Source organism: Caretta caretta, chromosome 5, assembly GCF_965140235.1.
Source record: "Caretta caretta isolate rCarCar2 chromosome 5, rCarCar1.hap1, whole genome shotgun sequence".
In the NCBI taxonomy this organism is placed as follows: domain Eukaryota; kingdom Metazoa; phylum Chordata; order Testudines; family Cheloniidae; genus Caretta; species Caretta caretta.
The window spans coordinates 13,178,368-13,193,296 of record NC_134210.1 but is presented as its reverse complement, the minus strand read 5'-3'; the positions used below and the strand labels follow the sequence as shown (position 1 = coordinate 13,193,296).

At 44.7% G+C, this 14,929-nt stretch overlaps 1 protein-coding gene across 3 annotated transcripts in view; it reads right to left on the bottom strand.

Annotated features, from left to right (window-relative positions):
- The window catches only part of ARK2N (arkadia (RNF111) N-terminal like PKA signaling regulator 2N), an 87,553-nt gene extending 73,120 nt beyond the window's left edge, over positions 1-14,433 (bottom strand). For 2 of the 3 annotated variants that reach the window (XM_048849609.2, XM_048849612.2), the window contains exon 1: positions 14,256-14,433. The gene's annotated coding sequence lies outside the window, so the exon portion shown is untranslated. Of the gene's footprint in view, positions 1-14,017; positions 14,116-14,255 lie in introns of those variants that run through there. The other variant, XM_048849610.2, reaches the window with a different exon arrangement.
- Positions 14,434-14,929: the final 496 nt, after the last annotated feature.

Sequence of the window (14,929 nt, the reverse complement as noted above, 5' to 3'; positions counted from 1 at the left end):
CCTTTTTCTTTCTCTCACACATACACGCACTCTCAAAGGACATCTGCCCCATAATAGCTAATAGCCCAGTGGTTCGGGCACTCACCAGAGCTGCACAAAACCCCTCAAACCACTGATCTGCATAATTTGGAGCAGCTATTTGAATACACCTGGGTTCAGGTCACTGCTCCAAATCAGGCAGAGCATGGATTCAAACTTGGGTCTATCTATCATTGCTAGCTCTTGTATGGAAGTCTACAGCACAGTATGATCAAACAGAACTGAAAGCTGCTGCTAACACATGGACAAGGGGGATCCAGTGGATATAGTGAATTTAGAATTTCAGAAAGCCTTTGACAAGGTCCCTCACAAAAGGCTCTTAAGCAAAGTAAGCAGTCATGGGATAAGAAGGGAGATCCTCTCATTGATCGGTAACTGGTTAAAAGATAGGAAATAAAAGGTAGGACTAAATGGTTAGTTTTCAGAATGGAGAGAGGTAAATAGGGGTGTCCCCCAGGGGTCTGTACTGGGACCAGTACTAATCAGAATATTCATAAATGATCTGGAAAAAGGGGTAAACAGTGAGGTGGCAAAATTTGAAGATGATACAAAACTACTCAAGATAGTGAAGTCCCAGGCAAACTGCAAAGAGCTACAAAAGGATCTCTCAAAACTGGGTGACTATGCAACGAAACGGCAGTTGAAATTCAATGTTGATAAATGCAAAGTAATGCAAATTGGAAAACATAATCCCAACTATACATATAAAATTATGGGGTCTAAAATTAGCTGTTACCACTCAAGAAAGATCTTGGAGTCAGTGGGGATAAGTCTTTGAAAACATGTACACAATTGTGCAGCGGCAGTGAAACAAGCAAACAACATTGGGAATCATTAAGAAAGGGATAGATAATAAGACAGAAAATATCATATTGCCTCTATATAAATCCATCGGCAGCAGATTTAAAACAAACAAAAAGTTTTTTCACACAACGCACAGTCAATTTGTGGAATTCTTTGCCAGGGGATGTTGTGAAGGTCAAGACTATAATAGGGTTCAAAAAAGAACTAGATAAATTCATGGAGGATAGGTCCATCAATGGCTAGTAGCCAGGACGGGCAGGGATGGTGTTCCCTAACCTCTGTTTGCCAGAAGCTGGGAATGCGCGGCAAGGAATAGATCACTTGATGATTATCTGTTCTGTTCGTTCCCTCTGGGGTACCTCGCCACTGTCGGAAGACCAGATACTGGGCTAGATGGACCTTTGGTCTGACCCAGTATGGCCGTTCTTATAAACCCAGCAGGATGAATATATATACCCATTTGGAAAGTGAGTACAGGTGGTACCAGTGCCATATCCTCATCTGAAACCTGACTAAAGTGTCTAAGAACATTGATTGAGATCAGCTTCTGCTGGACTATTCTCAGCACCACTTTCTTGATAATTTTGGGGACAAAAGTGGGGTTGCTAGTTGGCTCGAGAACTATCTAGGTTACTGTGCAATTTAGCGTGATCAGTGCGATTGCCCACAATGAGAAACTTTGATAATGTTGGTCAATAGAGGACCCAACTACTCTCCAACAACCACGGGGGTAACAGGTCCATTTGATATAAATCACAACTTTCTGATTAAGAATTCCCATTTGTACAATTGGGTCACATAAAAGACTACTTCAAATTCTCAGTTTAGACTATAAACCTTTCAGGGTAGGGACTGTCTTTTATTCCATGTTTATACTCTTCTTAACAATGGGACACTGACCAGACTTGAGAACCCGAGAACTACTGTAATAAAATAATTATTTTGATCCTTTCAACAAAGGAGGCATGAGAGCTCTTCACAATGAGAGCGACTCTGGTCTGAACCTGTCAACTGCAGTCTGGGTTGAGATATTGCAGGTGGTGTGGGAGTGAAGATTCTTTTGACCACTAGCACAGTTGCTCTGTTTATGACTGCATAAAATTTCTTGTGATGCTAATGGGAGTCCAAGATTATTTAGCACCAGATGTATTATAATATTCTGCCCATCAGTTGATGTAGATAAGTAGTAAATTATGATAAGTTATGAGGACAAGGCAGGAGAGGAGGAATTTTAGAACTAAAGCTGAATGAAAGCAGATGATTGTTACGTTTTAACTACACGCATTTTGGTTCCATAAATGGACAATATGCTCTTCAACTATTCTGGCTCAAGGAGGCCCTAGGATGCATGATGAAACCCACTCTCTCCCCTCCAACTGGTAATAGCAGCATCATGGACTGAATGGTACTACTGGTAACTCTAAATAAGAGGCACTTTAAATTTATTAGTCACTAGCATAGGATTGTTCTCCTGAGTACTCTGGTACCTGCATTGATTATTTTTTGTTTTTGAAGAAGAATAAGGCAGTACTGAATTGGCAGTAGGAGAAATATAGTAATATCACCCTCACACTGTAAGAAAAGAGTAGAGAAGCTGGTAAATCTAGCATGTTTAGAGAACAACACTATTCCCTTTAAATAGTCTCACTCAGACTTTAAGGACAGAAGGGACCATCATGATCACCTAGTCCAGTGGTTTTCAAACTGTGGGTTGCGACCCAGTACTGGGTTGCGAAATGTAAGGCACTCAGTCATGGCGGCTCTGGTCAGAATCATTGACCAGGTAGTTAAAAGTCCCGTTGGCGGTGCTGCCCAGCTAAGGCAGGCTAGTCCCTACCAGCTCCGACACCATGCTGTGCCCCGGAAGCAGCAACCAGCAGGTCCAACTCCTAGGCAGGGGGGCCCATGGGGCTCCACACACTGCCCCTGCCCTGAGCACCGGCTCTGCACTCCCATTGGCCAGGAACCAATGGGGGTCGGTGCCTGCGGGCGAGAGCCGTAAAGAGTCGCTTGCGTGCCTCCGCCTAGGAGCCAGACCTGCTGCTAGCCACTTCCGGGGCACAGCGGAATCCGCGATGCCTGGACAGGCGGGAAGTCTGCCTTAGGACCCCCATTGTGCCACTGACCGGGAACCGCCAGAGATAAGCCCATGCCCCAAATCCACACCCCAAACTCATCATCCCTGGCCGCACCCCAGAGCCTCCACCCCCAGCCCAAAACCCTGACCCCCTCCCACATCCCAACTCCCTGCCCCAGCCCTTAGCCCCCCGCAAAACCCGGAGCCCCCCTCCCACAGCCAAAATCCCTCATTCCCGGTCCCACCCCAGAGCCTGCACCCCCAGGCCAGAGCCCTGACCCCCTCCCGCACCCCAAGCCCCTGCCCCCTCCCGCACCCCAAGCCCCTCATCCCCAGCTTCGTTGAGTTACAGGCATCAACAATTTTCTTCAACTAATATTGACCCCTAATATTAAAAGAATTCAGCATTCACTAGTTTGTATTTTTAAATCCCCTCACTCTTAATTGCATGCCCTTATCCAAGTATCGTACTTCAGCAAAGAAGTATATAGACAAAAAAGATTAGATTTATTACACATATTGGGAAAAAACAGAAGAAAAAACTTTTCTGATCATGTGTGACAAAATTAAGTCTCTACTCTAAATTCAAATTATTTTTGAAAATTGAGTTATATAGGCTCTATAGTATCTATATAGCCCTAGAATTTTTTTTTTTTAAATTGGGTTGTGAAAACTTCCTCTCTAACCAGAATTCCATGGCACTCCGTCCTAGCATGTTTTGCAGCAACCTACCATTCCTGAATTCCCTCACACCATGCTGAATTGATATCCAGCCAGGCTCAACCCACAGCCTTCAAAGGGCTACTGCACACCGCTTTTAATTAAGGCTATAAGTCAGTTTTCAAAATATAGTACATTTTATTGGATGAAATCATGGATATAGATAGGGTATCAGCCACATTATACAGCATCAATTTCCTTATGTCTTGAAAAATATTGTCATCAGGTGTTCTGCTTACATGCTGCTAATCAAACTGTATTGTAAATCCTGGAAAACTACAGGTATTCTGTGGCCAGGGAGTTTCACAGTTCAATTGCACCCGTGTTGCTCCTCAGTGGTCCAGCCAGGGCACCTACTCTTCTCAGGCTTCCAGCTTCCACCTCTCTTGGGTGGAGACCCGCATCCCTCTCCCTTCTGACCAGCTTATTTCCAGGCTGCACAGTTCCCTGACTTCACTGTATATTTCCCAGTACAGTCAGGTTGTTTGAGGACACCTGCTTGCTTTCTCTTTAGAGAAGGTTATCAGGTGCTACAGATATAAGTCACCACACAGCACTTCCCATGCAAGCCTCTTAAGGTAAAAAGCATTACAGAGAAAACACATAGAAAACAATGAAAGAACCTACTGAAATGAAAATAACCCTAAAATGAGCTCTAATAGGAACTGTCCTTCAAACCCTTCCCCTCTCCACCTGCCCACAACCAAAGGGGAGTTCTTGCAGTTACTAATTCATCACAGCTTCAGCTCAGAACAAGCACCCAGCCCTTCCAACCCTCCACTAAGGATTGGGACCCTCCATGGATCAGGGTCCTGTCCATTTGCTGGATGAGGAAGAAGGCCTTGAGCCAGTTTAAAACCAGGCTTATTTATCCACAAACCCTTTCTTTGCCCGCTGGGCCCTGGAGAATCCAGTTTGAACTAGTATATGCAGACCTCTCCAGAGGGGTGGCTTCAAAAGGTTGATAGGAGAAAGTATATTAACATCCCCGACTACGGAAGGTATATACAATGCCACAACACATATATAATTGCATTTTTAATACAACGTACCTCAGAGATATTAACCCTAATTCAATAAATTTTACCTTAATTCCATAAAATTTATTCAGGGTAATACAGAATATTGTCAGTCTGTCACAGGGAGCAACAGCCAACTATAATCGCGCCAACTTTCTTGCTAGCTGTACCTGCAAGCTCTGCTACAGAGTTTAGCATGAAAATATTGCTGCAGCCTCATTCAGTGAAATTAACACGCATTGCTACACTGTGCTTTTATCATTAACCCCCAAGGTTTTAATATTATAGAAGAGAATAAACAACTGCAATACTTCCTCTACTTTTCCTCTTAATTAAAGTGAACTAGTGCTAGTGAAAGGTGCTACCTTGACAGTCTGGAGACAGGGCTTGCTACAGGCACTGTCAGCGTCCTCAGACTAGCCTGCAGTGTGCTTGACCTCACTCTCCTCTCAAATATGTTAATTTAGATATTAAATACTTCTCATTTATCAAATGTTAAAGTCAGTCATAGCATGTTTTTTCCCCCCAAAGGTCAGTTTCTGCTTCACTAAAGAAAAGAAAAGTCTTCTCTTTGCAGCTATTTTGCTGAATGCCTCTAGTCTTGTCAAAGGTGCCTGACTGGCTACAAGTGGTAACGGAGGCAACCTATTAGATCTAAAAGAAAAGGAGTACTTGTGGCACCTTAGAGACTAACCAATTTATTTGAGCATGAGCTTTCGTGAGCTACAGCTCACTTCATCAGATGCATACCGTGGAAACTGCAGCAGAGTTTATATATACACAGAGAATATGAAACAATACCTCCTCCCACCCCACTGTCCTGCTGGTAATTGCTTATCTAAAGTCATCATCAGGTGGGCCATTTCCAGCACAAATCCAGGTTTTCTCACCCTCCACCCCCCCACACACAAATTCACTCTCCTGCTGGTGCTAGCCCATCCAAAGTGACAACTCTTTACATAATCAAGTCAGGCTATTTCCTGCATAAATCCAGGTTTTCTCACATCCCTCCCACCCCCATACACACACAAACTCACTCTCCTGCTGGGAATAGCTCATCTAAACTGACCACTCTCCAAGTTTAAATCGAAGTTAAACCAGAACATCTGGGGGGGGGGGGGTAGGAAAAAACAAGAGGAAACAGGCTACCTTGCATAATGACTTAGCCACTCCCAGTCTCTATTTAAGCCTAAATTAATAGTATCCAATTTGCAAATGAATTCCAATTCAGCAGTTTCTCGCTGGAGTCTGGATTTGAAGTTTTTTTGTTTTAAGATAGCGACCTTCATGTCTGTGATTGCGTGACCAGAGAGATTGAAGTGTTCTCCGGCTGGTTTATGAATGTTATAATTCTTGACATCTGATTTGTGTCCATTTATTCTTTTACGTAGAGACTGTCCAGTTTGACCAATGTACATGGCAGAGGGGCATTGCTGGCACATGATGGCATATATCACATTGGTGGATGTGCAGGTGAACGAGCCTCTGATAGTGTGGCTGATGTTATTAGGCCCTGTGATGGTGTCCCCTGAATAGATATGTGGGCACAATTGGCAACGGGCTTTGTTGCAAGGATAAGTTCCTGGGTTAGTGGTTCTGTTGTGTGGTATGTGGTTCTTGGTGAGTATTTGCTTCAGGTTGCGGGGCTGTCTGTCGGCAAGGACTGGCCTGTCTCCCAAGACTTGTGAGAGTGTTGGGTCATCCTTTAGGATAGGTTGTAGATCCTTAATAATGCGTTGGAGGGGTTTTAGTTGGGGGCTGAAGGTGACCGCTAGTGGCGTTCTGTTATTTTCTTTGTTAGGCCTGTCCTGTAGTAGGTAACTTCTGGGAACTCTTCTGGCTCTATCAATCTGTTTCTTTACTTCTGCAGGTGGGTATTGTAGTTGTAAGAAAGCTTGACAGAGATCTTGTAGGTGTTTGTCTCTGTCTGAGGGGTTGGAGCAAATGCGGTTGTATCGCAGAGCTTGGCTGTAGACGATGGATCGTGTGGTGTGGTCAGGGTGAAAGCTGGAGGCATGCAGGTAGGAATAGCGGTCAGTAGGTTTCCGGTATAGGGTGGTGTTTCTATTCAGGGGACACCATCACAGGGCCTAATAACATCAGCCACACTATCAGAGGCTCATTCACCTGCACATCCACCAATGTGATATATGCTATCATGTGCCAGCAATGCCCCTCTGCCATGTACATTGGTCAAACTGGACAGTCTCTACGTAAAAGAATAAATGGACACAAATCAGATGTCAAGAATTATAACATTCATAAACCAGTCGGAGAACACTTCAATCTCTCTGGTCACGCAATCACAGACATGAAGGTCGCTATCTTAAAACAAAAAAACTTCAAATCCAGACTCCAGCGAGAAACTGCTGAATTGGAATTCATTTGCAAATTGGATACTATTAATTTAGGCTTAAATAGAGACTGGGAGTGGCTAAGTCATTATGCAAGGTAGCCTGTTTCCTCTTGTTTTTTCCTAACCCCCCCCCCCCCCCCCCCCCAGATGTTCTGGTTTAACTTGGATTTAAACTTGGAGAGTGGTCAGTTTAGATGAGCTATTCCCAGCAGGAGAGTGAGTTTGTGTGTGTATGGGGGTGGGGGGGATGTGAGAAAACCTGGATTTATGCAGGAAATAGCCTGACTTGATTATGTAAAGAGTTGTCACTTTGGATGGGCTAGCACCAGCAGGAGAGTGAATTTGTGTGGGGGGGTGGAGGGTGAGAAAACCTGGATTTGTGCTGGAAATGGCCCACCTGATGATCACTTTAGATAAGCTATTACCAGCAGGACAATGGGGTGGGAGGAGGTATTGTTTCATATTCTCTGTGTATATATAAACTCTGCTGCAGTTTCCACGGTATGCATCTGATGAAGTGAGCTGTAGCTCACGAAAGCTCATGCTCAAATAAATTGGTTAGTCTCTAAGGTGCCACAAGTACTCCTTTTCTTTTTGCGAATACAGACTAACACGGCTGTTACTCTGAAACCTATTAGATCTAGTCCATCTAACAGCAATGGTATTATATATTCAACAGGTAACTCATACCATCTCTTTAGGTTACGAGTTTATCCAAAATGCCTTATACTGAAAGTCAACTTGCATATTGTTTGTACTGAACTTGTAGTATTAGGGTTTTTTAAATTATTGCCCTGTACCAATGCCCAATGTTAACAGTCCTTATCAGTGATCATCTAAAGAGGAAGAAGAGAAACTCTGCATAAAGTAGAAAGTTTGGATCAAACTGCTTTGAGGCCCTGTATTTTTTCTGTGGGAGATTCCACACAGTTTATAGAAAATATTACATTAAGTGAGCTCACTTAAAATATTTTAACTTCAGCCACAGTGACAAGCATACGCAATCAGTAGTCAGTCTCCAATCCCCCTCCTGTACTCACCACCTCTTTCCCTAAGAGGCTGTGCCAGTTCTTGCTATACAGTCATCTTGAATTCCCTGGGAAAGCATTCTCAGAAAAGACAGAACTGGCAGAGTGAAGTGGGTGGACTGGAAGCTGACAACTGATTAGAAAGCCAAGATAAAACTGAGAAGTCTAGTAGTCTTAAACTGTTTTCCTGCTAACGAATGTCAGCCTGATTTCCCAGCATTACCAGAGATGGATATCAGCATTATGACAAACTAATATAGGGTACATTTAAATATTGGAATAATTGCTTAAGCAAAATAGACAATTATCTAACTTAGAAAAAGAGTGCAATAGCAATTGTAATCTATCATTTAGAGTGGATTGAGTCAGGCCTCCTTGGGCATATTTCCAGCTCTGCCACTCGCTTTGTAAACTTGGGCAAGTCACTTAACTGCTTCACCTCAGTTTACCCAAAATGGAAACAGTAATGTCAGCTTCTGTGAAAGGAAGCCTTGTACAGTTTTATCAATGACTAAAACTCAAGACCATTGATAAACACTGATGGAGCAGGCTGGGATAGGAGTTAAATTTCCCATATGTGATCAGGTTACGCATGTCCACCTTTCTGGAAAGTTTAAGAAGGTACAGAGAAACAATGTCTATAGGATACTATTAGAAAAGGAGAATTTCACCATAAATACCCAAAGCCATAATTTCAGTAACCTCTTGAAATTAAAGTGGTGCAAATGTAAATTTGAAAGTGTCTTAAATACACACACTGATACCTACATCTAGCCTTAAATAAATACCTGTTATTTGTGATTAAAAATAGTCTGATGTAAACATCATAACAATTTAAGATTTCTCCACGAAGATTGAGCATCAAGAGAGGCATAGTATATCTGTGAAAGTAAATATATTATGCTAAGTGAGTTATGCATATTCTGTTTGAAAGGCAGCTACACAATTAAATTCAGAGAAAACAGAGGATACTGGATCACCCTGGATCTGAACTCAACCCACTGCATGCCCATGGGCGTATTATTTGACCTTCCTGTGCCTCAGGCAACCCATCTGTAATTGAGTAAGAGCAACATCTCACTAACTCAGATGTTGTGCCTAGTTTTTAATCTTGAATGAGTAAAATTACTATATAAGCGTCAAAAATCTAAGCGAAATAAGGTAACAATAATACAATTGTGTTGGCCTCTTCAGTTATGAAAAATGTATTACAGATGCGTGTGAACAGGGGAACGTATTCTAAGAGAACACCGGGCTGGGAGCAAGGAACTATTTAGTTTTAATCCTGGCTATAACACTGGCCTGGACTTCATCTATGCCACCAGTTCAGTTGCAACCTCTCTAGCTCAGTTTCTTACCTAACATAGGGATAATAATTCTCTATGATGAAGGTGTTACCAATACTGAAGATTATCTAATGCTACACACCAAGTATTTTTTGTTATGGATTTTTATACAAACCCCTATACTCCTCTCAATTATAACAGTACAATTAACTAAGGGAAGAAAATACTAATTTTACTGACTTGCTTTTAAGATCATGTGATTAATGACACATATATTAGTGAGAACTGAACAGCTTGGTTTGTCAGTCCACCATGGAAATCATCACCACTATAAATAGACTAAGGGAGATAACACTATTTCATTGGAGCAGGCACTAGTGCTGTGGTAGCTCAGCAACTCTTAGGGCTTTCAATACAGCTAAAAGTTAAATGCAAAACTGAAGGCCCTCTGGGCTGAATGTGGATGCACGTTTTGCAATATGAACACCATTAGCTTCAAGTCTAGTCAGTTTTAACGGAGATTAAAGACTTACTACACTTGCTCAGCAGTCCCCTATCAGTATCTGCAGTTTTAGGTCACATTTTAATATTATTATGTTACAGACTCAGTGAGGTCAAATGAAGAGTATATTAAAATACAGACACTTTTCCTGTGACCTTTCAGTTTTAGGAACCTTAGAGGTTACTAGTATCTGTAGGTAATAAAGTGTTCAGAGAAATAAAAGTTCATTGTGTTCCTTTAAAATCTACAAGAATTTTTCAAAAACCTTCAGTTAGCAGTGTAGACGGGGGGAACTGGGGGGGGTGGGGGGGATAAACACAGCCAACGGAGTTCTAACCACCTTCTTTAAGCAAATACAACCTGCAGCCACTCCTTTATACTGTAACATCTGCGGAAACTACAGGTTCAAGGGACACAGATGCTTTTGTGATGAAACTTGCATTGTCGGTGGAGCAAAGGATATGGGAGTGGTCACAATAAGACAAAAGGAAATGGGCAAGTAAGAACACAGAGCCATGAAGATCTTTAAAAACAAACAGAGAAAGCTTGAACTTGATGCAGTATAATTGGGAAGACAGTGAAGGGATTCAAAGAGGAGAGGTGTGATCAGAGCAACAGGTGAAGTTGACAGCAGGTATGTTACTTGCTGCTTTGACTAAACCATACCCTTTTTTGGATCTCTCCACTGTATCCTTCCTTCCTACTTAATCTTCAAGGCCATTCACAATTCTGTTTCTATTCTTTGTTCGTCCAGCCTTACTTCATTAACCCCCATGTCCTCTGCATTGTTGATGGTAGCCTTATCTACCAGTCTGTCAGCTTCCCACAGGTGCTTCCATGTCTTCTTTTACAATTCAGGAGGATTTACATGGCATGTGCTGTGACCACTGACTATCATGCTATTCTTAGTTGCCTGGCTGTTGCTTTGCATTTCCTTCATCATCTGTTTGTTGTACCATTTGTTTGTTATCTTATAAACTGTAAGCTCTTCAGAGCATGTAGTCTTTTTGCTGCACTTTTTACAATGCCTATTTTAGTATGAGACCAGGTACTACCACAATACAAGTAAACACAAGTAACTGTAAACACAAGTTTCAGAGTAACAGCCGTGTTAGCCTGTATTCGCAAAAAGAAAAGGAGTACTTGTGGCACCTTAGAGACTAACCAATTTATTTGTTAGTCTCTATGGTGCCACAAGTACTCCTTTTCTTTTTGTAAACATAAGGTCACTATCTTTTCCTCTTTCGAATCTCTACTCGAGACATTTCTGCTGAGATGCCTATAAGAAGTCAGCCAACTAATGATTAGTTTGAAAAGCAGATAGGGATAGCTGGCACTTATAATTAAAAAATACAAGTGTGTATATAAATAGAGATAGATAAAAATGAATCTGAACTGTTATCTTAATCCTTCTGTTCATATGCAGCTACTATATTCAGCAATCATTTTCCAGCATCTTTTCTGCCCCTCACCCCCTCATTATTCACTTAACAAAACACTGGTATTATAAGTACACTGGCATTATTATCTGATATTTTACCAGCCATTCAAGTCTCCAAGTAATAAAACCCTTCTCTGGATCAGTTTCTTTTGTAAACACCTGACTCTTCCAGATCATTAACCAAGCAGATAAACTGCTCAAGAGTACAGCACTCACATGTTGATCAAGCATGTCATTAGAGTCTTAGGAATGGTTGCTGTGTTGATTGCACCACATTTCATCTCACTGATTGGGTGATACCGATTTACTTATACATGGATCTAAACTTCATGTAGAAAAAAAAAGGTTGTGCGCTTGCTATACCCAAATCACAGAAAATCCTATGCCACCCAAAACTTTTCAGAAGATAACAGAAATTTGATATATTTAAAGGAACACTGTTAGGTATTTCAGCAAAGATTTATGTTTGGTTGACTTTAATAGCCAAGATTCACTGATTCCAGTAAAACATTTGACACTAGCATTTCTACACAGGAGTTCTAACCGTCTTTGAAACAAAGTCAGAAACTGTGTGTTACTTATATATTAACACTAGCTATCATCAAAAGTTTGAAACTTTATAACTACGCTGTTTGAGTTATGACTTCCCAAAAAGACTACAAAGGCAAATGTGTAAACTTCTCAGAGCACAAATTATTTGGCTGATTTCTTTAAAGATTAAAAACATTTCAGAAGTATATTTAAGTTACATAGAATCAGATAGATTTAAGAATAGATTCTTCAGTATTCTGAATAAGAGTGAAGACAACTTTGGAAAAGTCTGTCCAAAAATGCCAGAATTTATAACAATGAGTAGGACCAAAAAGAAAAGCTCAAACATTAGAAAATGTCATCTGAAATATATTCAACAGCTTATGCTATGTCTACACTAGAGAGCTACAGCGGCACAGCTGTTCCAATGCAGCTGCACCACTGTAAGATCTCTCATACAGCCACTCTACGCCAAGGGGAGAGAGCTCTCCTATCAACATAATTAAACCACCCCCAACAAGCAGCAGTAGCTATGTCAGCAGGAGAAGCGCACACCATAATTTATGTCGCTCGGGGTGCTATTTTTCACACCCCTGACTGACATAAATTGCTGGCATACGTAGTAGTGTGCACTTATGGCCATAGTGTCTCTCTTACACCAAGCAGGACAGTGAAGTTTTATTTACAGTATTTTTAAAAGGTCTTTATACTTAAAGCTTCAGTGACAAGTCCTACTGTCACTCAGTAGAAACTCCTATTAAAGTCAATGGGAGATTTGCCTAAGTAAGGAAAACACAATTTGAACTCATCATAAACTCTTGAATTGGAACTTTTGCATAAATTTAGATAGGTCTATTATTTATTACATAAATTAGGCATACATTTGTCTCCAGGGGCTTTTCAAACAAAACATATTATGGTATTAGATTATGTAAATTTCTTTCTAGAACTATTTAAGTTAAGAAACCAAAAATGTGCTTCCCAGCATTGTCAAGACAGATTCAGTGAACTAGAGTAATCAAATTACAACAGATTATGGGGCTATAAAGGCAACTGGAAAACTTGAGAGTTGAGCTTTTAAGTCAGGACATGAATGAACACAAAACATCACATCAAAGCTCACTGGCACTAACCTAGTAAACCTGAACACCAGGAACCATTATTTCAGTTACCCCTATGTATTCTTTCTGTCCACAATAATATTAATTAAAAAAAACATGGTAAGTAAGATCCCTAAAGGTAGATGGGATGAGCATAAGAGTTTATAACTAGAATGACAGGCAGCAGAGCTGGAGTGGTGGGGGGGAGAGGGACGTGACCACTTTTTGACTGAGCCAAACCTGAGGGCGCTTTGACCCCACACTCCAGGTTGCAACGGTCATGATGGAGGGGCAGCTGAACCAAATCTGAGTGAATGGCATTCCCACCTGGCACACGGGGTTGCGGCAGCACTCAAGTTTGCACCGGGGTCACAATGCCACCCACTCCAATTTCGCCCAGTTGCCCCTCCATCATGATGGAAGGGCAACTGGGTCAAACCTGAGTGGTGCTGCAACCTCACATGCCAGACTGCAGCATCACTGGTTCAAAATTTGGAGAGGATGGGTGTAGGGACCCATGGGCCAGAGGACCAGGCTGCTGGGTGGGTGGGGTGCCTGAGAGAAAGAGAAAGGTCAGGCAGAGAAGCAAATTCTATTGGCCCCCACTTCAAACGGCACTCCACAGCCTTGACTGGAACAAATCCCGACACACTAAAGGTCTCTACTGGGCTTCTCTTGAAACCAGAAGTGAGGTGCTGCACTCCCACATTTCCCGCCATGTGGTAAAATGGGCGGGGGTGGGGGGGAGATACATCTAAGTGCTCCTGAAAGCCGCCCCAGAAGCTATAAAGTTTTTAAGAGTCACCCCCTGGTGCGCTGAACTGCATTTCCCGGAGCTCAAGGGTGCGGATGTGACCTCCCGCCAGGGGGCCCGGCATTCACACGGGCACTGGGGTGCTGGAACCACCCCTGAATCCCACCCCCACGCAGAATTCACCCGGCGCCTTGGCACCAGAGCAGGGCCCCTCAGCCGGGCCCCTCCCGCCCGCGCACTGAGCCCGCGCTGCGCACTCTAAGGCCGCAGGCCCCTCCCGGCATCCCTTCGGGGCCCAGCCCGGTGCAGCGCGCCGGGACCCGGACCCGGGCCCGGGCCCGGGCCCGGCCTCGGCCTCACCTCACGGGCTTCCTCCCCGGCCCGGAGAGGGGGAGACGCGGATTCCACCCGAGGCCGCGCCTCCTGCCAGTCCCGGCGCGCTGGGGGCGGGTGTACGGGCCTCTCCCGCCCAGCCCGGCCTGACGCGAGGGGCGGGGAGGGGGGGGCAGCGAGCCCGGCTCCTCCGAGAGCGCAGGCCGCGCGGGCGGGTCCCCCGAGACTGGCCCGAGCCCCCAGCGGCTGAACGCGCGTCGCTCACCAGTGCCAGCGCCGCCGCCGCCACTGCGGCTCCTCCTCGCCTCCCCCTCGCGGGGGAGCAGCTCGGACATGGGGGGCCGAGGCCGGGTCGCCGCCGCCTGCCCCGCTCCCCGCCCTGAGCGCCACCGAGAGAAAATGTCACCGGAGGCCGCTCGGCTCCGCTCGCGGCGTCACTTCCGGCGGCCGGGACCGGGCTGCCGCCGAGCGCCGTGCCGCGCACAGAGCGACCCCGCCGCTGGCCCCTGCAGCGCCACCTGGCGGCCCGCCCCCGCCGCGCCTCCCCCCTGCCCCGCAGGAACGGGAACCGCCCCCAGCCCGGCCCCCGAAGAGTGGGAGCCGGCCGAGCCCCCCCCCGCCAGGGCCCCATGGGGATGGGGGAGCAGCCGGAACCCTTCCTTCCAGGGCCCCATGGGGAAAGGAACCAGGGAGACCCCGCTCCTCTGGGGAGTCGGGGGGGGGGGGGGAATCCAGAGCCTCCTACCTAGGGTCCCGTCCAGAGGGATGGGACCCAGAGCCTCTTCCCGGTCCCGCTTCTCTCCCCCGCTCGAGCCCCCTGGGAGAGACCCGGAGCCTCACCTGTCAGCTCCCTCTGGGGCCCCATGGGAAGGGCTTTGGTGTCACCCTCTGGCAAGGCAGGGCAGCCCTGGCAAGCCCATGATGGATGGGGCTGAAAGA